This window comes from Cyanistes caeruleus, chromosome 3 (assembly GCF_971803275.1).
Source record: "Cyanistes caeruleus chromosome 3, bCyaCae1.hap1.1, whole genome shotgun sequence".
Lineage (NCBI taxonomy): Eukaryota > Metazoa > Chordata > Aves > Passeriformes > Paridae > Cyanistes > Cyanistes caeruleus.
This window is the reverse complement of record NC_141703.1, coordinates 25,383,849-25,406,058: the sequence shown is the minus strand read 5'-3', so window position 1 is coordinate 25,406,058 and position 22,210 is coordinate 25,383,849. Positions and strand designations below refer to the sequence as shown.

The following is a 22,210-nucleotide window of genomic DNA, read 5'->3' as shown; positions in this document are numbered from 1 at the left end:
CATTTTTCTTGCTCCAACCTTTCCTCTGGTGTCTTACACCTGGGATTCTCAGAGGCTGTTCTGAGAATTCTCAGAGGCTAGTAACAACTGAGGCAAAGAAAACATGAAGTACCTCATGTCCTGCATAATCAGCTCCTCCATCTCCTTCAGCAGTGGGCCCACATTTTGGTAGACTTCCTTTTTTCAGTGTACTTATAGAAGCCCTTCTATTGCCTTTGCCATCCCTTTCCACATTCAGTTCTGCTAAATATGACTGTGACTTTCTTCCACTGAATGCTGGGCTAACACACTGGATTTTTGCAGCCCAGGGCATAACTATGATGAAGTGGTAAAAGAACATCAAGAGCCAGAGGATGGTATTCCCTGTCATCATGTTTAACTACAGACCTGGAGAAGCATCAGTTGAAGGGAAGGTACTGCTAGTACTGCTACACAAACACTGTAGCAGGATTGTCAGCCTGGGTTGAAAACACTACTGAACTCAGACAAGAGCTTGTTGGGGTAGGTGGGTTGGATATTAAGAATGCAGGAGCTGTGTTTAAGTCTGTTTAAGTCACAAAGGCTGTCACACTAAACACTATTTAGCCTAGTTTTATTCCCATAACATGGTCACCCTGACATCTTTACTGTATCCATGCTAGTTCACACCCAAATCCCTTGTCCAGTAAGTTACTTATCTTCCTGTGGAGGGAGATCTTAGCTCAGCTGATAGGGCAGCTTGCTGAAGGACACATGACAAATAAGCCACGTGGCTGTGGCTAATTTTCCCTCAAGCAATCCTGTAAACTCTCCCACACATCCTTGCACAACCCAGCACCCCCATGCCATTGTGCCCCCTCCCATGTCACACAGCTCTCATTGTCAGCATCAGGCAAGAGAACCCCTCTGCTGTAGGCTCGGACCTGCTTTACACTGAAAAGTCACATTACACCATAGTCCACAAAATTCTATGAAGAGTGATGTCTCAAAGTCACAGGGTACCAGCAGACACCTGGATTAGGCTAGGGCAGACAGCATTATCCTAGGGCAGGGGAGACACCAGCCAGCCTCACGTTTGACAAGGATCCTAAGATCTCTCACCAGCACTCTCCCCAGAAGGTGTGGATATAGCATAAAATATAGACTCTGCATCTGTGCATTTTAGTTTATACTGTTTTTCTAACTGGCAATAAATACAACTGGATGAAGGAAAATGAAAATAAAACATCACCAAGGAAAACTCACACATTGTCCTACATGTATTCAAGGGGCAGGCTTGCTGCTGTGGAGCACTGTGATGGAAGGCACCTGGCACTGACAAAGAGACAAGAGCCCACCCAGCTGGGTGCTGTGGGAGATCCCTGTGAACTCCGTGGAGGGAAGAGAGCTGATCTCCAAAGAGTGCATGCAAAGGCAGCTGCCCAGGGATGCTGCAGGAGAGGAGATCTGCCTCGCCTCATCAACACTTCTGCAGGCAGGCTCTTCTGCAACTTCAACTTCATGAGTAGGCTCTCTTTGAGGAGAAGATATTCTTGGCAAAAATGGTTTTGTTCACTTATGAGAGAGAAAGATATTTTATATTCTGTCCTGGAATAAGGTGGTGTTTAGGTTACTTTGAGTGCATTTAGATCATAAAGTAGCTCAGGCAAGAGGTTAATCACCAAAATTTCCAGACTCGGGATTTTTAAAGATTTTTGAAAGCTAACTCTGGGGACCTAACAAACTGTGGCTGAACAGTGAAGTAGACTGTTTTGGTCAGTTACCAAGGAATAGAGAAGAAGTAGGTTTGGACACCCCAAAACATTGTCTAAAGCATTAGGCTAGTCACTGGAGAGCAGAGCTGTGATCAGTTAGTTAAACTCTGGTTGTTTCTGTTTAAAAAAAAGATATCCCTTGTGATTATTTGGTGGCTTGAGGAATGTAATCAGGTTTCACATTTATACCAGTACTTGTGCTACATTTACACAGTACTGAGGGTGCCCTTACAGAAAAGTTGTCATTGTAATATATGTTCTGAAAACTGGCAATGTCAAAATGAGGTAGTTGCTTCTTATCTTAATATATAACAATCTAATGTCAAGTATTTTTACTCCTGTTATCCAAATATGTGTGACAGACTTACTTTTTCTTTACTTTATTTTTCGCTTAATTATTCTTAGAGTGAGATTTTATTACAACATTTGTATTAGAATTATGCCGTACAGTTCCCCATCTTAATTGCTGTATAAAGAGAGAAGTTTATTATTTATGAATTTAAAAAGATCTATTACATTTCTGTTCCAGACAAAATGCTGATAAATTTATAAAAATAAAGAAGGTAAGACAGTTGCACCTTCTATCAAGATCAAAGTAGTATCATAATTTCAAAAGTTTTGATAATTTTATTGCGTGTGTTATAATGGTGATAAGAAGTTTCCTAGATGTATATCTCCTGCTAATGCTGTTCTCCCTCAGAAAGAGAGAGTTCAGAACTGTCTTCTACACATAAATGACTTTTCCCTTGTTAAGTTGAACTTATCTTCACTATATTCCTTTAATTGCCCAACAAATCCTACAAGTAATCTTGTTTACTTAAAGGAAATTTCTCTCTGACCATTCCTCCCTCAGACAACTGATGTAAAGCCTTCGTATCTGGGCAGCAGAGGAAGATAAAGCTGTGCCAGCAGTACCTGCAAGAGGGCCATGTGCCTCTCCTTGTGTCCTTCGGAATTTGCTGCTGTTTTTTGTTCACCGTGTCAATACCACAGCAGAAGAAGAGCCCCATGGTCACAGCTGGAACTGTGATGGGGAGGATCTTGCAGGGACCTAGCTGTGTCCTTCCCACATCAAAAGATACAGAGGGATCTATAGTGTGTGACAAATCTATAGTGTGGCAATCTCAAGAGTGCAGCCAGCATCAGCCTTCTGAGGGTATAAGGCGGGTCCTTACAAAATAGGGTGAATTTTGCTGTGGTCCCTACAACATCTCTTCCCTTCCTTGGTATGGGATTCCATGCAGTTGTTCCTATTGCCTGTCCATAAATTGGAGACTGGACCAGATGTAACTCAGTTTGTGTATGTATTACTACATGGTTTTAGTTTACTGCATAGTTGTAGTTTGTGAGGGAGTGCAGTAAGGAACAGGACCACTGAGCAAAGATCCTACTGAGCACCAAACAAACACTTGGTAGCTCTGCATTTATGCAAAAGTAACAAAACTGTGTGGGCATCTTTTTCATAACGATGAATTCCCTCAGAACTTCTCCCAAAAGGCCTGAGGAGCAAAGAACTGGTCATGCCATTCAGAAGGAGGATTTACAAGAATGTGTCACATGTAATTGCTTGCATTAGTAGATGCCATTGGCAAGTGTTTATATAATTATATTTTATACTTTTTATTATATAATTTTAAACATTTATTAATAATTTAATGACTCAAAAATGTGAAAGATGTGCCAGAAAAAGCCCAAAGAAATCACAGTACGTTCCTTTCCCAGAATAGCACGAAGAATGAATTAAAGGCGAAAAGGAGCATTGGGATCATGGATCTAAGAAGAAAATCATATAATGAGTCCCATCAATGAGACATTGACAGCTTCCTCAGCTGTCCCTCCTTACGTGATCTTCTTCAAATGGAGGAGAATTAGGAAAAAACCCAAATATGTAGCAATTCTGGGAAATAATATTCCTGATAGAAAGTCTCATCTCAGAGACTGAATATAAGTGCTTATGAAGAGGAAAAATATAATGAATATTAGATCTGATGCCTGCTGGAGAGTAGGGAGACAACCAAGAAAACAGGTGGAAGAAGACCTGGTGGTTGGTAACAGATTTATATTTTTATAGTTTCCAATTGTGATAGATTGGCAACACCAATATTACAACATTCAGTTTTGTTCTCACTGGCAATACCTCAGCCATCTTCACCAAAGGGAAAAAAAAAGGGGAGCATATTTGAGGAAAAAAATATTGTCTGATGGTCATTCTGACCAACCTTGTCAGGGAGGTGATAGCTAAATAATGCTGATCCACAAAGACAAAGAGAAAAAACTTTGAATTCATAGGTGACAGACATGGATCAAGACATGTGGACTGAAGAATGGGTCAGATAGGTGAAGCAACTGTGAGAGAGGAGCCTCAGAAAACAGAAAATATATAGCTATCAGAGTAGCAGGCATGGAATAAATGAAAAGAAAACCTCGTAGTGTGGAATATAATATCACCTTGTGGGAAAGGACTACTTTAGTCTCAGAAAACATATATAAATGGGATCATAAGAAATATGGCAGTGTTTGTCGAAAATCTGAGCCATTAAAAGGTGAATCAGGTGAAGAGAAGAATTCTAGGGGCCTTAGTGCATGGCAGAGACAAAAGATGCTTGTACAGCCCAGTAAAACTCACTGATGGACTATAATAGAGACTGCTAGGAAGGGAGGGGTACAGAGCAGAAAAAGGTGTCAGCATTCTGTCATGCAGCAGATGTCAGGAGAACTGCAGTTGATCCCCAGAATACATTTTAAGATAAAAGAAAAAGCAGTGATTATGTAGGTATATTAAAGAACAGGGATAGCAGAAAGTTCTGAGCCATTTTGTTCTTTTTGTACTTGAGAACAGAGCATAGAAGCATTTGAGAATTAGACTTTTTGTAATGCTAGTGAATGAAAATGAGCATTAAATTTGCCCTAAGCTTGTGGCTTCACATCATAGACTCCCAGGAACAGCATATCAGAAAAATTATTTGTTATTTCTGCTGACTTTCAAAGAACTCTTCTATATTTCTGATAGAATTGAAAGCCCAGGAATCTTGAAGCTTGAGCTAGGTAGGCTTGTCCTTGCCTACAAAGAAAAAGAGATTATATTTCCCAGTGGGAAAGTAGAAATTAATTCATAATTCCACCCCTCTATTTATTAGTTCCACTCACCAGCAATGGACAAGAAACAAATCTGTGTGACTTGGGGGACTGGTTACTGTGGGAGAGCATTAAGCATGAATAGTGAGGGCATAGATCCAACATGCAGTGGGCTGAAATTGGCTGAAATATGTTCCCAGCAAGTATTTCTTGAATACTTATAAGTTACAACAAAACACAAAATCCCCTAAACTGTTCCAATCGGTCTGTTAACAATAATAGCCCATCATTTGGTGAACATACTGTTTGCCATCAACTGTTTGTCCATCCCTCCTGCTGATGGAAGAGAGCTCTGGCTGAGTGGACAGATGTTTTTTTTCTGCCAACTTTGACAACACTTGGGCCCATGGTCCTTGACCAGAGGAACTAATTAAGTAGTAAAATCAGCTCTTTGTAAGCCAGGAAGAAAGGAAGGGTAGAACCACTGAAGAGCATGAGGCACTGATTAACTCACAAGTGTTTCCCATACAATGTAAATCATTAATGCTTAATGGTCTCTGAGACTAACAAACCAGAACCGTAAATATAACAACAATATCACAAATGGTATAGGATCCTACAGGATCTTTTCTCTTTCTCCATTAATTGTTCAGTCTGTAAGAATAATTTCTTGAACTTCTTATTTACTAATCTTTAAATTTTGAGTCTATACATTACAGCTGAACTTAGCTGGCAGGTTCTTTGTAATGTGGGCAATGGTGAAAAAAAAAAAATAAGAAAATAGCTCTCTTCAAGTACTAAAATGTGGAAAATTTGCCAGAATTAGCACAAACGCAGACTATAATCAGCCTAATATTAAATGAACACTCACTGTATCTTTCCTCTGCCTGTTAAACTACTAATTGATGTGCTACTGATGAATAAAAGGGCTGGCATTTCAGCCATGAACTCACTTCACTGCTGCAGTTTACTGAGAGCCCCAAGCTGCTGAGCTCATTACAGATCCCTTCAGTGAACTGGCTTTACAGGCAATTTTGTGAAGGGGCAGCATCAGAGCTAGCCCACTGATTGGGACTCCATCGGCTCAGCGGGGCTCCAAGAGTTCAGGGGAGAGAGCACAGCACTGAGATAAAAATATGTCTTTGCCTCTGTAGTGCCAGGAAGATTGCCTGGCTGCGCTAATTGGGAGGGACCTGGAGATCTGGGTGGTATTTTAGGCTAATCTCGAGGTGGGACCTCTGCAGCATGTATGTGGCTCTGAATATAATCTCCCTCGGCACCGTCATTTACACCATTGCAGGCATTTACAATCAGAACCATCCTTGATTGACTCATGGCTGTCGCTGCACCTTAGACTCATCTTGCAGAAGTGAGGGGGGATGAGGGGAAAGTGAAATGGCTGTGCACTGAACACAGTGAAATTTTAATGTGATGTTGAAGTTATAAAATGGGACAAATTGCCCTGGCAGGACCAGGGCTTAGCAGGGCTGCTTAGATATATAGTCCTCTCTCAGGAACTGACTGTACAATTGCACAACAGTTTTCTTAAACCCCCTCTGCTGAGATTTATTTTTCAGTCCTGTCCTCTTTCCCACTGTAATCTTATTTTTAATTCTCTGAACAACCTAGTCCTGATATCAGCTATCTCAACTGTATTTAGAGCCCAAAACTCCAACGTTTGAAAACTGGGGTGGTCAGAGGAGTCTGTATTTCTGCTCATCCTTCATGGACTTTGTAAGGCAGAAGGAAAGAGAGGAGAGAGCAAAACAGGAGGAGTATAACAAACAGTGATAGACTAAAAGCATGCATAAAATCAACAGAAGCAGAAGGAAAAATTCTGACAGAAAAAGCCAGAAGAAAAACTCAGTCATGGGAAATACTGAGCAACTAAGCACTTTTGATTGAGTAACATGCTGGACTATTTTGTTTGGTTGTTTTTTTGCTTGCTTGCTTGCTTGCTTTAAGAGATATACAGTTTTATAGGGTATTGCTTCTTTTACTAGTAAAATATATTTCAGCAAAACAGAATATGTCATTCCTCCATTTTTTTTTTATTAAGCAGCTTCAAAAAATACAAACATGATTAGCTGAGAAATGCCAATTGCTCATTCATTGTATGAATTGTCTGTGCCATAGACCAGTCTACCAACTGTCAACTATCACAGGCTGAAATACCTAAAGTAAGTTTTATAAGACTCTTTACATGTTACTGCAACAATTTCATGAAACAGTTGCAGCGGAGATTTTACAGCATGTATGAATTATAACAGTATAATTACACAAAGCAAATGAAAATTCGATTAATTTTAATGTGTTGCTTTTACCTCCAAGCAAAGTGCTTTACAAACTTGGGTGTATAATTTCTTTGCACAATATCAGTCCTCCAACCATGCTGCTGCAGTGATCTTAACGTTGGACATAAACACTAGGCACCCTTCCAAGAGAATGATGAAGAACATTTGCCCTCACCCAAAGCAAGATGGAAAATTTCAGGATACTAAAGCATACTTGCAAATAAACAAAAGGAGAAGGTTTCTAGATTTTGAAATGGCACCTCTTTTCAGGCCACTACACCTCTATTTAGAAACCCCAATGAAGAGGTTGATGTCTCCGAAGTGCTGAAGGCACAAACACCTTTTATTTCTCCATTAAGGCCCTGTACCTAAAGCTCTAGCCCTGAAGTAACAGCCGGTATGTCACTTTTTGGTTTTTTACAGTTGTTGCTAGTTATTTCTAATGCCTTTATGACTAACATAATTCTAATAAGAACTTAACACAAGCCACTGCACCGGGTTTAAAATGGTCTTAATTCTGCACAGCTGCTCGAGAACATCTGGCAATGAACCTAGAGGATGTTGGAAAGATTTCAGAGGAGAACATGTAGCATGGTTAACAGCCTGGAAAGCATTGTTGGCAGAGTACGTAGAAGAAAGGGAAGGCATTCAGCCTAGATAAACCATATTAAAGCCCATATTAAAGGATGACTTGGCCATGTTGTGTCTCTGTGGGGGCAAAAAGATGGCTGTAGATGACTCTTCAGTTTATCAGGAAGAGGTATTCATATTACAGTGCACCTGGAAGTTGAAAAATTTTTGCTTAAAGAAGGGTCAAAATGGTCAATGGTGATGGCAATTAACCACTGAAATTGTCTACTGAAAGTTGGAGTGAATTTTCCATCCTTGAAAACTCGTCAAATAAAACATGGTTCTAAAGTACACTTCATTTTAACCACAGGTTTTTGATTTGAAAGCAGAATTAATTCTGAAAGATCAGGGGTATTCATAGACCTAACACCTATAATATTTGCTACATGAATAAAACGAAATGCAAAACACAGCAGTGGGCCAATCATTCCATTTTGCTGTTCAGTTAAATTCTATCCAGAGAGCCGTTGGCAACATTTTGTCCAAGGTTTTGTGCAAAACTGTCACTGATGCAGAGCAAGAGAAGGGAATTGCAGGTACATCCTGATTTCAGATCTACAGAAAAGAGTGTAATTGACTTCAGTGGGAGTTGGTCCAAGGTCTTACTGAGGATTTGAGGAAAACAGAAACATATTTTTTTTGCTGGCCTCATGTGTAAGTGGGTAAAGGTTTAGAATATTTATGAAGGCTTAGAATCCTTCTAATTACCATGGGGTTTATTGTGTCAGGAAGATAAATTTTCTGTGATCTCTCAGGTATAAAGTTAGGGATAAACTTGGGTGTTTCAGAAGAAGAGATTCAGTCCTATCATCAAAGCTAAAAGTTGTTTTGTCTATAGCAAATTACTTAGTTTACATGTATTAAAAGTGTACAAACTGAGTCCCAGAACTTCCTTTTATATATTAAAAATAATGCTGGGTATGGAAATCTTGTCATTGTTTTTTACGAGATGAGACAGAGAAGGTACTGCTGCCTCCATTTCTGCTTCCCTGATCACATGGGTTAATCCACAAACTTAAAATTTTGAATGTAACATACTTTTGATGGAATGTGGTTCTGAAATCTGAGTTTTTAATAGAGCCATGGACTCGAATTTCTGGGCCTGTAAAAGCCCAGAAGATAAGGGGCCAATGTGAATGTCTCAAGCACTGACAGCTGGATAGCTGTGGAGCCAAGCAAGGACTGTTGGTAAGAGCAGACTGTGTGAAGGAACAGGATGTGGCTGGAGAAATTAACCATATGATGGCAGGGCAGCATTTTTGTGGACAAACACCCTTGTTCTGACTCCTGAGGAGGAGCACAACAAGCAAGTGCAATGAGGTTGAGAAGCAGGCATGGCCTGTTGACCAAACACCAACCCAGTAGGGGAGGATCAAGGCCACAAAAGACCCCAAAGTCCTCCTACTTATTTCCAGAAAGGTCTAGAAGAAAGAAACACCCATGTAACTAATTTGTGTAGAAAGTGAGAAACTCAGCTCCAGGTTGAAAAAGCTTGTCTGTAAAAGGTGGCCCAGTTATGCCTGGGCAGCATCCCCTCAGGACCCTGGGCAGCCCACCAGCTGGATCAACACTGGAGCCAGGACTTGTGATCTTTCTTTTCTCCTTTCTTCCCTTCTTTCTCCCTCTCTCTCTCCCTCTCTCTCTCTCTCTCTCTTTCTCTTAGTCCCCTTCTCTTTCCTTTGACCCTATCCATTATTCAAAATGCACCACTGTGTGTTTATGCAGAAAGGGTAAGAGACATATATTGATTTCCAGGCCATATATATAATTTACTAAAAAAATTTGGTAAGTGTTTGCAGACCCTCTGACTTCTGTAGATTGTTTTTGACCACAGGCATCTATGATTCTTGGGTTCTCCCCTCCCTTTTAAGGTGGGATGGCACAGCGCCCTGTAAACATATGTTTTCTACATGTGAAATTAAAGAAAGGGGTAAAAATATATTTTAAAGCTAAATCTCAGGAGCTCTTAGATTCTACTGAAACTGTAAACTCTCATTTTACTGACAAAGTCTGAATTTTTTAGATTTCAGTGTCAACTTCTCCTAGCACAGTGAGACAAGCTGCATTCCTACAGAGAATGACCTGATGAATTCTGTTTAAAGTCATGCTGAAGTGAAATCTGAACAATGAATTCTGAAGATGCCTGGTATGTAGTGGTAGAAAATGGCATCTTGAATGTATTAGCACGTACAAAGCTTGCTTTTTGAAACTGGTTCATTGTCTGCTTATGGGATCATGATGAGTTCTAGATGCAAGAGGCATCTTTTATTAATGCTTTCTGGTACAATACAAAATATAAATCCCATGTAAGTCTGTTTTACCACTGTGTCCTGCAGTTTTCACCCACCTGAAACTCCCACGATGTATGGAATGCACAAGAAAGATTGGAAGGAGCCACAATATTAAGTGACTGCAGTTCATCTGCTCTGGTAGAAGCAAGGCCTGCACATAAAGTTCCCACTCCTATGAGTTATGGGTCATTTTCCATTAACAAAGTGACTAATCCAGTGGTGAAGAGGATGTCTACTGAAAATAAATTACATTATACTACTGACTGCTGTGATGGATTCTTTATATGCTCTTTGTGTTATCATTCAGAGGAGCCCTTTTACCCAACCCTTGGTGTTGCTGCCATGTTATAAGGAATTTTATCAGAGCAAACAGGAGTCTTCATGAGGCAAGAAACAATAGAACAAGCAGGAAATAAATAATAACCAGATAACCAGGAAACAGCACTAACACAATAGATGTTCAGTCATTAGTTTAAACTGTCTCATTTGTCCTGAAATGATCAGAACAACCACAGTGGAGCTGCAATAGTGAAGTTTACAATAAATCCAGGCTTATGCATTTTGAAGGCCACTTTAGGAGAGTTAGTGGAATAAATAAGGTTATCAAGGGCTAAAGTTAATTCTTAAAGAAGGTGAGCTGGGAAACATTTCCAAGCATTTAAATTCCACAACATTTTAGAAGCACTTACCACTGAAAAGAAGCATTGTTTCACTTACCTACCATTTATGATGACCTAACACTAATGCAGTAAACTAGATGGGATGTTTAATCATGGTGGAGTTTCTTTCCCCACAGGCTGTCTTCCCAGATGGAGTTTAATGAGGTAAGCCTGCTCAGCCATTTCAGTCCATGTAAGTGGAAAAAGATATCTTCAATGCCTTGAAAGATCTTTCTGATCACTGATAAAATTTTATAGATTATAGATTGTTTGACCAAGCCACATTGATCCTAGATATTCAAATCCATAATATTTATACAAACATTGTAAATTCTGTAAACTAGGTTCATTTATGACAAGATTTTTTTTTTATAATTTAACCTGTTCAGTGCATACAGGATGAAGAAAACTGATGAGTGGGTTCAAATTTGCTTTATTGCCTATTCATGCTTACCAACACAAAAGGATTCTGCATTATATTTGTAACATTCTGACTGCTTCTTCCACTTTGATTTCTTGTTTGTACCTCTTTTGCTGGAGATACTTAAAAGGAACTCTACCAGTCTGTAAGTAAAACAACCTCTAACAGTGAGCAGCAAAGTTCTGGTTGTTTTGCTTTGCAGCTCTCAGAATCTAAAGCTGAGTTTAATAGGAGATAATCTGAGTCATCATCAAAAAAAAAAAAATCTTCTTTTTTTCCCCCCCCCTGTACATGTTGCAGTACAAAACAGAGAGAGATCTGAGTTTTCAGTTGTGGTTGTTTATGACCCTTTTTGGTAAGACTTGCTGAATTTCTATTTATGTGCTTAACAACTGGAACAAGCTCCATATATTACTGCACAAAACGTCCTCCTTCATCACTTTCTTCCGAGTTACACAGAAGCCTTGATCAGTGAAGGTATGGGATTGCTTTCCTGACATTTATTGAATAACTATTGTTTAAATTATTTTGCTTGTTTTAATGAATTTGTTATACATTGCATATTACAATAGATTCTTTCTTCACCTGTTATTTACATAAAAATTTCAGTACTGTGTTGCTAGAAATAAGGCAATGAATGCATACATATAAAACTGAGATACACCAAAAAATCAAAAACCAGTGGAAATATACTAGAAAATGCAAATTTTTGTGTTGCTATCAAATTTAATTTGTTTGTAGGAAATATTTTAAATTAGATGTATTGCCATAAAAAGTAACCTTGAGCATCTCTGTTCAAACATTTTTAATTCTTTCCAAGTTAATCTGGTTTCACAGGAAAAGAAAGAAGTATCAAAAATAACCTTTTTCAGCCTAGTGGCAAAGGCACGGTGGTGTAAAAGCCCTTGAACCACAGGCCAGCAGAAGTCATTGTGAGTGACATCACTCAGGGTTGGATCAAGGCTTGAGCAAGAGATATTGTGAATTTTAAACAGATGTGAGACCAGAATCAAACTCAGTATACAGATACTATATTAATTGCACTCAAACGTGTTTCTCTGTTTTAGTAGGATCAGAGAACAATTCTATCAGTCTGCATCAGTACCTGTAAAACAAGTTGTTTTTCCAAAGAAATCTGAGTAGCTGACAATTTTTTCCCCAAAACTATTTCCTTTCACATTTTCATCAAAGCTATAATTCAATTTAGAAAAAGAAAATAAATAAATACCCCAAACAGGTTTTTAGTAGTATTTTTATAGCTCAGAATTGTACTTCAAAAAATGAAGTACGAAGAACACAATGCAAATATAATACATGCAAATGGAATTAAAATACCTGAAGGTTTGCTTTTCCATGGTGTAGACATTACACAATAACTGACAGAAACTTAAATTTCATCATTATCATGCAGTTGTAGAGTTTCTTCAAAAGTGATGTTGATAGTTAGTTTGAGATTGCTGACTTAGATCACAATACAGTAATCAGCCAAAGTTTAAATTAAAGTAAAATTTGAAAGAAAACGAATCAAGTAATACAATACATGGTGTAGTACTTTTTCCATGGGCAACTCAACTGAAAATCTTACAGTGCATGAATTTTCAGGGAAGAAATATGCTTTGATTGTACAACTCTGTTACAAAACTGTCTTTGAATTAAAGTAGTAATGCAATAGGTGCTAGCTTCACTGAAAATAGTCTGTGTGGCTTTTTATATCTACTTTGAAGAAGTATTTTGAATCGATTTTATTGTGGCAATAAAAAACAGCAAAGGTTTTGAAGACTACAGGATGTCTCACAGTTTTTCACTTCTTTGGAGGAGTGTCACTAGTTATATATCACTCACACATGTCTTACAGTAAAATAATTCTTTGAAAAGCTAGAACAAATCCCGAATAAAAAGAATTAATGCAAACATTTTAAAGTAATTCTGTTCCTTATCTGAGCACGAGGTGAAATGAAACAGAAGGAGGAAAAGACAAATGTATTTCAGCAGAAAGGGGTTCTTGTCTCTTCCTACCATCTCTGCTCTCTAGTAATTTTTAATGTCATAACTGGGAGTTTTGATCATTTCATGATGGAGAATTGCTTGTCTATCTTTTCCACATAATTTTAAGAGAAACTGGAAGAATAAGAAAAACAAGACAAAACAAAATCTAAACCCTGTATGCTCCATTTGCTGAATATATGGTTTTCTTCCCCGTGTGTATGTGTGCCAGATGGCACTACACTGGGCTGGATGATAATAAACATGAAAAATACAGCCAGTGCACAAGCAGAGATATCTGTGGCTGAATGTACCAGGACTAGGGCTGGTAGAGGGATGAGGCAGAAGTTCCAGCTGTGAAAGAAAAGCAAAGTTCAGCTTATAAAGGAAGGAGCTGGTCTTGTTTCCAATTAGTTCCCCTCGCCCAACGTTGGACCACTGGGGAAGGAAGTTGCCCCTGCTTATCTGAGCACCCTGCCCAGAGGGCAGATCTGGGGCCATTTCCCTCCCAGCAGAGCCAAGGTCATTAACCTGGGGTGATGGGAACTCGTTTGATTCCATGAGGGGACAAAAAGCCCGAGTGGAGGTGGCTAACCCACCTTTGTGCTCTCATCTCTGGTGTGTGAGGCTGGCAGGCTGCTGAGAAGGGGAAAGGTCCAGCTGGCAGAATGAGCTTAGAATAGGGCTCTTGTGGGAGAAGGATGTGTCTGGGTCTGGAGTGTTGATGTGACCTTGTGGGCCCCCATTTCCCACCCTTAGTCTGTGCCCTGAGGACATCATCCATCTCACCATCAGCTGGGAATTGTGGCTGCCACAAGGAGTCTCTGCACAGCCCCGTGGCAACACCTACATGGGAGGCATGACAAGAAGCTGCTTCACTTTGGAGTTCCTCCTTCATATCTTTCTGGAAGTGCTTCAGCAGAGAGCCAGATGAAGATGCACCCACTTACAGTAATGGGGCATTTGGCCCCTGGCCATGTGCATTGCTGTTGTCTTCTGTGTAGGCACTGGCTGCAAAACATTGTTTTTTCTCTGTGTTTCTGCATTCAAATCAGTAAGTGACTTACCCAGACCTAAAGCATGTCCAACAATTCCTAGAACATAGACTTTGGGGGATCCATTTGTCTAAGACACAAAGTTTAGAGGAGCTAAATGCACAAATATCTGGCAGAGAAGGGTGCTTATCATCACTACTGAGATATTTGTATGAGGCACGTAGCAGAATGAGTTCTTGCATTACTCATTTGACCAGAGCTGATGCAGCTGAAAACAGGCTTTCTCCTAACATAGTAGTTGTCCTTGGAAAACTCTCTCTGATGAGGGGGAAGATCTTCCAGCCAGAAGATGAAAGAGTACCTACACATTAATTTATTTTCCCCATTCATTTCCATCTTTCTTTGGTTTTCTTTGTTACTCTCATCTTTTCCTTCTTATCCACCACTGCATTCTGAAAGAGGCAACCTTAATTTTGGGAAGCCAATCAAATCACGGTGAATAATTATTTAGTTTTAAATAATTCCATCCTTTGCCTCCTTTGTAATTTATGTGATGTTGTTACAGAATGCATTAACCAAGCTAAAGGGAAAGAGACAGTTTAAGGGATAGGAAAGAAGCACTGACTCATTCTTGCAAAGAATGTGTTTAAGAGCTTCTTAACTCAGCTCTCTAGACCAATGGAACTTTCTTCTCTGCTCCCACATGAACACTAAGCAGTCTGCACTGAAGGGTGGCCATTCCCATGTGTGACCGCTGCGTCTGTGCTGTAGGCAGAGGCTGGGCTGTATCCATCTCTGTAGACTCACTGGAGTAAGACTGTCCTTGGAGAAGAAGCTTTGGATTCACTAAACTCCTGCCCGATGAGACATTGGGAAGAGGAAACACAACCCCCAGCATTTTTTAGTTATCGATGGCACAGACCTTTGCTCCTTGAGCACAGGCTCCTGACAAGAGGGTGGAAGAGAGGGGAGTTTCCTCTGCTCACCACATGGTGATCACAAATGTCACCTGCAGACAAAAGAAAATGAAAAGGAACAATAAGTGAAACACGAGCAATGATTTAGTCTCCTGAAAATGCACATTAATCATCTGACAGCCCCCAGCTTTACTGAACTGAGAGTTCGTTTCTCATGGCAGAGCTAACTTTGGGACCAGGAGGCGAAGCTGCAGCAGGGCTGGCAGCAATATTCAGGAGCGACAACTGCATGAGTGTATTAAGAAACAGAGTATTCACAAAAACTCCTTACGGACCCGTAAATACCCAGCCTACTTGCTGGTTTAATCACTCTCAAAGACATTGCCTGACTCTTTTAAAGCCGCTCGTATCTGAAGTTTTGGAAGCGATTGTCAATAAATAGTTCACTGCCTGCTCACAGCGGCGTTTCCCCGGCGTTAGCTCATTAGAGTGCCTGAAAGAGACCCGACAGAAATAAGTTAAATGCAACTTAAATCATCATCCGATTCGACGCTAAAAACAACACGAAAGGCGAGGCGTTCACCAAAAGGTTGCAAAAGGCGTCAGCTGCACCGCAGTTAGGAGTGGAGGGAGAGGAATTGCGGGATGTGAGCGGGCAGTGTGGCTGGGATCCCAGTCCCCAGTTGTGGTGGTACTTTTTCTCCTTTCTTTTTTTTTTTATCCCCACACACTTCTCTTTTTTTTCTTTTTCTTTTTTTCTTTTTCCTTTTTTTTTTTTTTTTTTTTTTTGGTGACTTCGAAAGATGTCACGGCAAAGTGAAATCTTTGTGGAGGGCTGATCATGCATTCAGACTGTAGAGTTTTCAAAATGTGATGTTTTGCAATGATGACATTAGAGTAGCAACCAAGGGTCCGAGACAGCAACGCCTGCTGCAGCTGGGCTTCGCTTTGAAATGCCCAAGACAATGGGGGCCACTGTTCTTCATCGCTTCGCCTTTCCATTCCATTTGCATAGTCTGTTCTGCCTGATTGACCAGCTTGGGCTGTCCAAGGGACCAGCATTGTTCACAGATCACTTCAAGATGGCACAGATGACAAGATTCAGGTGAGAGATGAAGTGGGATGATTCTCAAATGCCATAAGAAAAAGCTACCCTGGGAACTTTTAATTCAAGTGAAATAATTCGAGAATTTAGGCAGGTTTGGTTTTTTGTTTTTTTCAATAAACCGATCATATTTGGAAATGCGCTGCCATGACCCACAAATAAGTAATGGGAGGTTTGTGTGTTGTTTCGTTAAGGTGTTTCATTTTGTTTGTGTTTGTTTGTGTTGGGGGGATTTTTTTTTTTCTGTTTTGTTTTTTTGTTCGGGTTTGTTGCTTTTTTTTCTTTTCCATCTCACACCTCAGCTGCCTCAGGCTAGGACGTGAATCGTGCCACTGGAAATCTTCGTGAATAAAAGTTTGCTTACCAAAAAAAATAAAATTAAAAATTTTTTTTTAAAAAAACTTAAGTCCAGTATAAATAAAGCTCATCATAGAGGCCAGTTTATAAATTCTTTGATGCCTGCTCAGTAACTAAACGCCAGGATTACTCAGCTAAGGTCCATAAAGCGCTTTGGACGTGGCAAACGCTGCCAGGAAGGCGCAGAGCGCTGTCAGCCAGCCCTGCAGAGGGACAGCGGTGGCCTCAGCCCGGGCTCCGGCAGCCAGGGAGGCTCCAGGACGCCTCGCTCTTCCCGAAGAAGTTGTAAACTCTCTGCTGGCACATACGACTGAAATGTCATGGTTTGGGCTGCTTTTTTTCTTTTTTTCTTTCCCCCCCACACCCAGGTGCTCGAGTAAACACACATACACTGCAGCGCCCCTAAAATTAGTATCATTTGACACCGATGTTTTGACTTCGTCTCAAAAAGACAAAATCTTTGTCGTACGAGTATGTTTTCCCTGGAGGGTTTTCCAGCACAATTTGCTGTAATTTCTTTACACCTAACGGAACTGATGGGATCTGAGCAGTAAAACATATTCCCACAGTAGTTTCGCACTCTCTGTTACCCTCCTGGGGTTCAGCTCACTCTCTGGTATAAATATTGCCAATAACTGTGCTAATACGGTGATTCTCGGAAGAACTCTCTTCTCCTCGTGTAGCAGACCTAAAGCCATGCGACTCCTGCTTAATCTCTGGGTGTATTCTCTCCTAGCTGCTCGTCTTTCCCCTGCAGAGACTAATACACTTAATTACATGATTTACAAGAATTGCCAGCGAGGTCCCAGGGGCCGCTGAGGACCGAGCGCCGCCCGACGAGCGGGGTAAAGGTGCGTGTGTGCCTGCCGCACGGGCACCGCGAATGGAGCACGACTCGGCTCTTCACAATTAGCCAAAATTTCAGGCCCTTCTTCCCTGTTTCACACACGCCCTTTTCATGTTGTGTTCCGGTCCCAGGTTGGTTTGAGGGGTGTCGTCGTTCCCACTCCCCCTCCTCCCGGGAAGGCGGCTAAAAGCTGCAGAGGAAACTTAAGTGGCTCTGGAGTTTGTTTAATTTCCCTCCAGTGTTTACTGATAATTCGAGAGACGCTTATCTCGGGGAATATAACGATTAATACAACCGCAGGTTTCCAGATAAGTGATTGTGATGGAGATTGTTGGCGAGAAAATAGACAATTATCCGCTGTTAGCTTTACATAAAGATCGCATTAACTTGAATTAGTTATCAGACAAAAGAACATCAGAAAGCTGCACCTTTCTGCCAAGGCAACCGCTCGCAGGCGGTGCGCTCCGCACAAGCAAACGCAGCGCTGCCTCCCCAGCATCTCCCGGCACGAAAGGGGCGCTGGGCTCGGGGCCGGGGGGCTCTCGGCTCCTGCGGAGGCACGGCCGCTGCGAGGAGCGGGGAGGGCGAGCCCCGGGCCCGGGGGATCGCTTTAATATCAGCTGCCCGGCCGGGCCGCTTTCATTTCCATAGGGCGAAATTAACATGGACGTGGGGCAGGCGCTGGGGCGGGGGCAATGCGCCCGGGGAAGAAGCGGCGTGGCTGATCGCCAAGGAAACCTCGCTGAAAGGGAAGGGTAGAGCATGTGGCTGTTAAAACCCCGACACAATAATAACATTAAGGGGGGGGGGGGGGAAAAAAATAAAACCATAATAATAACTTGGAGGCAGATCGCCATTTGCATATGAAACCAGCGGCCAGAAGCGCGGCAGTCCCCTTGCCGCATTATGTGTTCGGCGGTCCGAGGTCGTTCCCCCCCCCAGCAAGACTGAAAAGCCTTTTGATTATTTCTCCTCTCCCTAGGAAAGGCTGATTCCTCCGTAATTGATAGCGGGGAAGGGCCGTAATTAATTTTTCAGGGAAGTAAAGTGCAGCTTCTTCTCTCGGCTGGAGGGGAAGGGCTGAGAGCGAGGAAAAGGGGCGAGGGAGCGGAGGCGAGAGGAACTCCTTCCGAGAACCCCTAATTAAAAGTAATCACGCTTCACCCTCTCCGGCACCAAGACCCCCCTGGACTTCTCGCCACCCCCTCGCTCGCCGGGGAGGCAGGAAGGGCAGGGACCGTGGGCTGCTTTCACCGAGTCAGAAAGAATTCACCAGGCGTTTGTGTTGCGGGAGGTTTCTGTGGGAATCGGGTGGCTCCAGTAATTGGGAGGGGAGGAGGGTGCACTCTCGGCTGGCTTCTCTCTGGAATTAAAGGCAGTCTTGAAAATAGGGTGTTTGTTAGAGAACTTCAGCTGGGAGGAAACCTGCCATTTCGGATCAGTGCGTTTTCTGTGCTGGGTTTCCACACAGACCCTTAGCACCGTGTTTTTCTGGGGAAGGGAAGAGGAACAGGAGGGGGGTGGGTTTCTTGTGGGATGGGGCAATAGGGGGGAAAACGGCGAGGTGCTTCAGGCGGCAGGCTGAAGACTAACAGATGCTGGGGTACGAATCATTTCGGGGGAGCAGGGACACCTCAGGTTCGTGGCAGCGGCGAGGGGATGCCAGGTGAAAGGCTCCGCTCCCAGCCGGGACGGGAAGCCCGTCCCCAGCCCTGGGACGTGCCGCTGCCGCCGCTGGGTCCCCGCTGAATGGAGCGGATAATGATCCCCGGTTCCCAAGGCAGGCTTGCTGCTGCCTGGTGAGCCTTGGATTTGTGTGGTCCAAGCCTTTCCCAGCTTGTCCCATTCTGTCACCGGGATAAGGGGCTCCCTCGGCTCGTTTGCACCTGCGTCGCTTTTGGCTCCTTCAGGAATGCGCTGAAGCTTGTAATCAGCTTTGTGAAGCCATTGAGTGCACGGCTGAGTGAAACTTCCAAAGCTCGCAGAAAACTGGCCCGCTGAATAGGAGTCAGCATGGGGCTTCTCTCCAAGCCCCTGGCCTGCCAAATTCCAGCAGAGCCCCTCACAATCAGTCCACACAAGCTTTACTGCTCTCCCCACACTGAGAGAAGCGAGAAAAGAAAAGCTAAAATACCAGTCACCGAGGTTAGCGGTTTGTTCCCAGATTAATGGCAAACGCCTCTCTGCCCGATGCTAACCAATTCATTTGGGTGATGTGTGTGTACATATATATATGTATATATACAAGTATATATGTGTGTGTCTCTCTGCGTGTATGCGTATAGATATACATGCATATGAATATGTATGCAAGCCTATGGCTACAACAGAAAAAAGGAAATAAGGGAGAGTTATTAAAATTTTATGTGACCGCAGAAGTTCTTATGGCAGCAAACAGGTAGCAGGCTGTTTTGCCATCCCGTGGGTCGTGCTATTCTCATCTCAATCTTTTCTGCAACTGCATGGTTTTAAAACTCTGGATGAGTGTGACTTTCATCTACAGTCTGGTTTCCCACCTGGAGGGGTTTAGTACCAAACAAAACTCTGGAGGAGAGCAAAAGAATATAAAGGGCAGGTTAAAAAAAAGAAAAAAATAAATCAGCAACCCCACCATCACTAAACCCACTTCAGGATAACTCAAGGGGACCAAGGCTCTGGGGTACTCGCTGGATGGGTCTGCCATGCCCAAACGGCCAGCTTGGGGGAAGAGGGGATTCTCCACTGCAGCCTGGATCACTTCTCCAGTGGGGAAAAGCATTCAGGAAAGGTCCAACTCAAGGGAATCCCTTTATTTTGAACATCTTTAACACTTGTGACATGTATCCCTTCACTCCTATGTTCCCAGCATCTGATTTCACAGGGGGGAGTGACGCTAAACAACTCAGGAATACATAGCACAACTTCATCATACCTTTCGTCCGGGTTCTGTATGGGGTTGAAGATTCACATTTATTAGGGAAACAATTACTAGAGTTACAAATACAAGTTTCTTCCTAAAGCAAGTCCTTTCACTGTAATAAACACTGTAAAATGTTCTTAAACCTAAAATTGTAAGAGTGCACTGTTACGTTAAGTCTATGAGTACAGATCAACTGAGGAAGGCTTTATCTTCCAGTCTTGGATCTTTTTATTCCATTTATGTCTTTCTTCTTCTACATGTATCTAAAACAATGAAAACAGCATCATGACAACATTAATACTTTTTGCAAGCCCTCTTCTTGGGCTAGTATAAGGATGGAAAATGGAGACTTCCAGCATTTCCAGATATGATGTCTCCTGAAGATTTTAGCCATGCCTCTGAATTACCTTATGGAAATAATGTTTTCTTGATGTCCACATAGAAATAACCATGGCAGAAGGGGCAAAACTGACTCCACAGAGCTGGTAGATGTTTCTTGTGAGTTCATTAGGATTTTGTCTCGCTTTGCTGTCATGCTTTTGGCGTCTTCTCAATTACTGCAGTTTTCAGGAATGTCCCAGAAACTGATGATGGCAGCAGGTGTTTTCACCATTGCTTTCTGAATGGGTTTGTAGGGGCTCATTGGAGAGTTGCTTGCACAGCGGGTGAATAGATTAGCAGCATCAACGCACTGTATTCTGATCCCCAAGTCCCTCTAAGGATAAGGTAACCTCCGATGTAAAGGGTTAGGGACTAAAAGCATCCATGTCTTGATGCCGAAGTCCTGACCCTTCAAAACTGCTACGGCACAAAAACTTCTACATGCGGCCACAAACGTTTTAAAGCCACATCTCTTTCTGTCTGTAAAGTTTGTTTTCTTTTTGGAAGTTTGATGTGCTATTTTCGACCGTGTTGCTCCTTCCAACCATTCTCAGTGACAAGTCATGAGGATATGCAGTAATTCAGAAATTAGTGAAATTTTATTCTTGGTGGGGGCGTTGGATTAAGAGGCTGGGAGAGTGTGAAACAAGTCAACGTGTAATTGTATGATAAGGCTCTCACGAGGAATTTATTGGCCAAGTTGCTATTTCTATTCCTTCCTAATCTCGTTTAGCACATTCATTCTCTGCAATCTGTCTCCATAATCTTCTGTGACAGAATGGCAGCCAATAGAAGCATGCATGTTTGGAGAGAAGAGAAAATATGCAGAGGCGTGATAAACTGATGCTAATTATCCATATTTAGGACACCGAGTGCAGAAGATCAAGGTTTACAAATAACAAACCAGAGCCAATGATGATGGCTTCCTAGTGTGGAATATATTGGAGGGGACAAGATAAGGGTTTCACATGCAGAAGAGATTTATTGGTCAAAGGGTTCACCTTCCACTTTTCCACTTTTATATAGCAGTAAATTATTTGGGCTAAATTCACCAGAACATTACTCTTTTATTTGGCAATGTGCCATGACTTGCTCTTTCTTTGTGTCCTTTCAATGCAAATCCTTGTAGTGTAACATCAGTTGATAAGAAACAAATAATTGAAGTAATAGGTAATTCCCTTTAAATTGTGCATATAGCACAGTAAGGTAATCATCTAATGTAGAATGAGACCAGAGTATAGAGCAGATAGCTGAAAGTGAAACAATATCCATCTCTGCTATTAAATTACATTTATACTGGAGAAAAATAACCTGCAGAAGACTTGTAGGCTGAAGAAGAGACAACACTAGTCTAGTCACCCTTAGGCCATTTTCCTACAGACTTCTCAAATTTATTTAATTTTAAAAGACAGCTTACCACCATTTTCATCGCCTCCTCTTTCTCTCTTATTTTTTCTAGAAAGCTAACATTTAAATTAGTGACTCTGCATTCCCCTTTTAAACAAGTGTTGGCTCTGAGAAATAATAAGGGAATTCAGTTTGGCAGTATCTGTGTAGTATGGTTGAGGGTCAGTGGAGTGATCTTAGCAGTCTGCAATAATTGTATTGTAAAGATTCCAAAAT

The 22,210-nt window shown here is 41.8% G+C and overlaps 1 long non-coding RNA gene across 1 annotated transcript in view; it reads right to left on the bottom strand.

Moving 5' to 3' along the window:
* Positions 1-12,335: 12,335 nt before the first annotated feature.
* LOC111922723 (uncharacterized) overlaps positions 12,336-22,210 on the bottom strand; it is a 31,152-nt gene continuing 21,277 nt past the window's right edge. The window contains exon 2 of the long non-coding RNA XR_002860671.2: positions 12,336-15,090. This is a non-coding gene — a long non-coding RNA (uncharacterized LOC111922723). The remainder of the gene's footprint in view (positions 15,091-22,210) is intronic.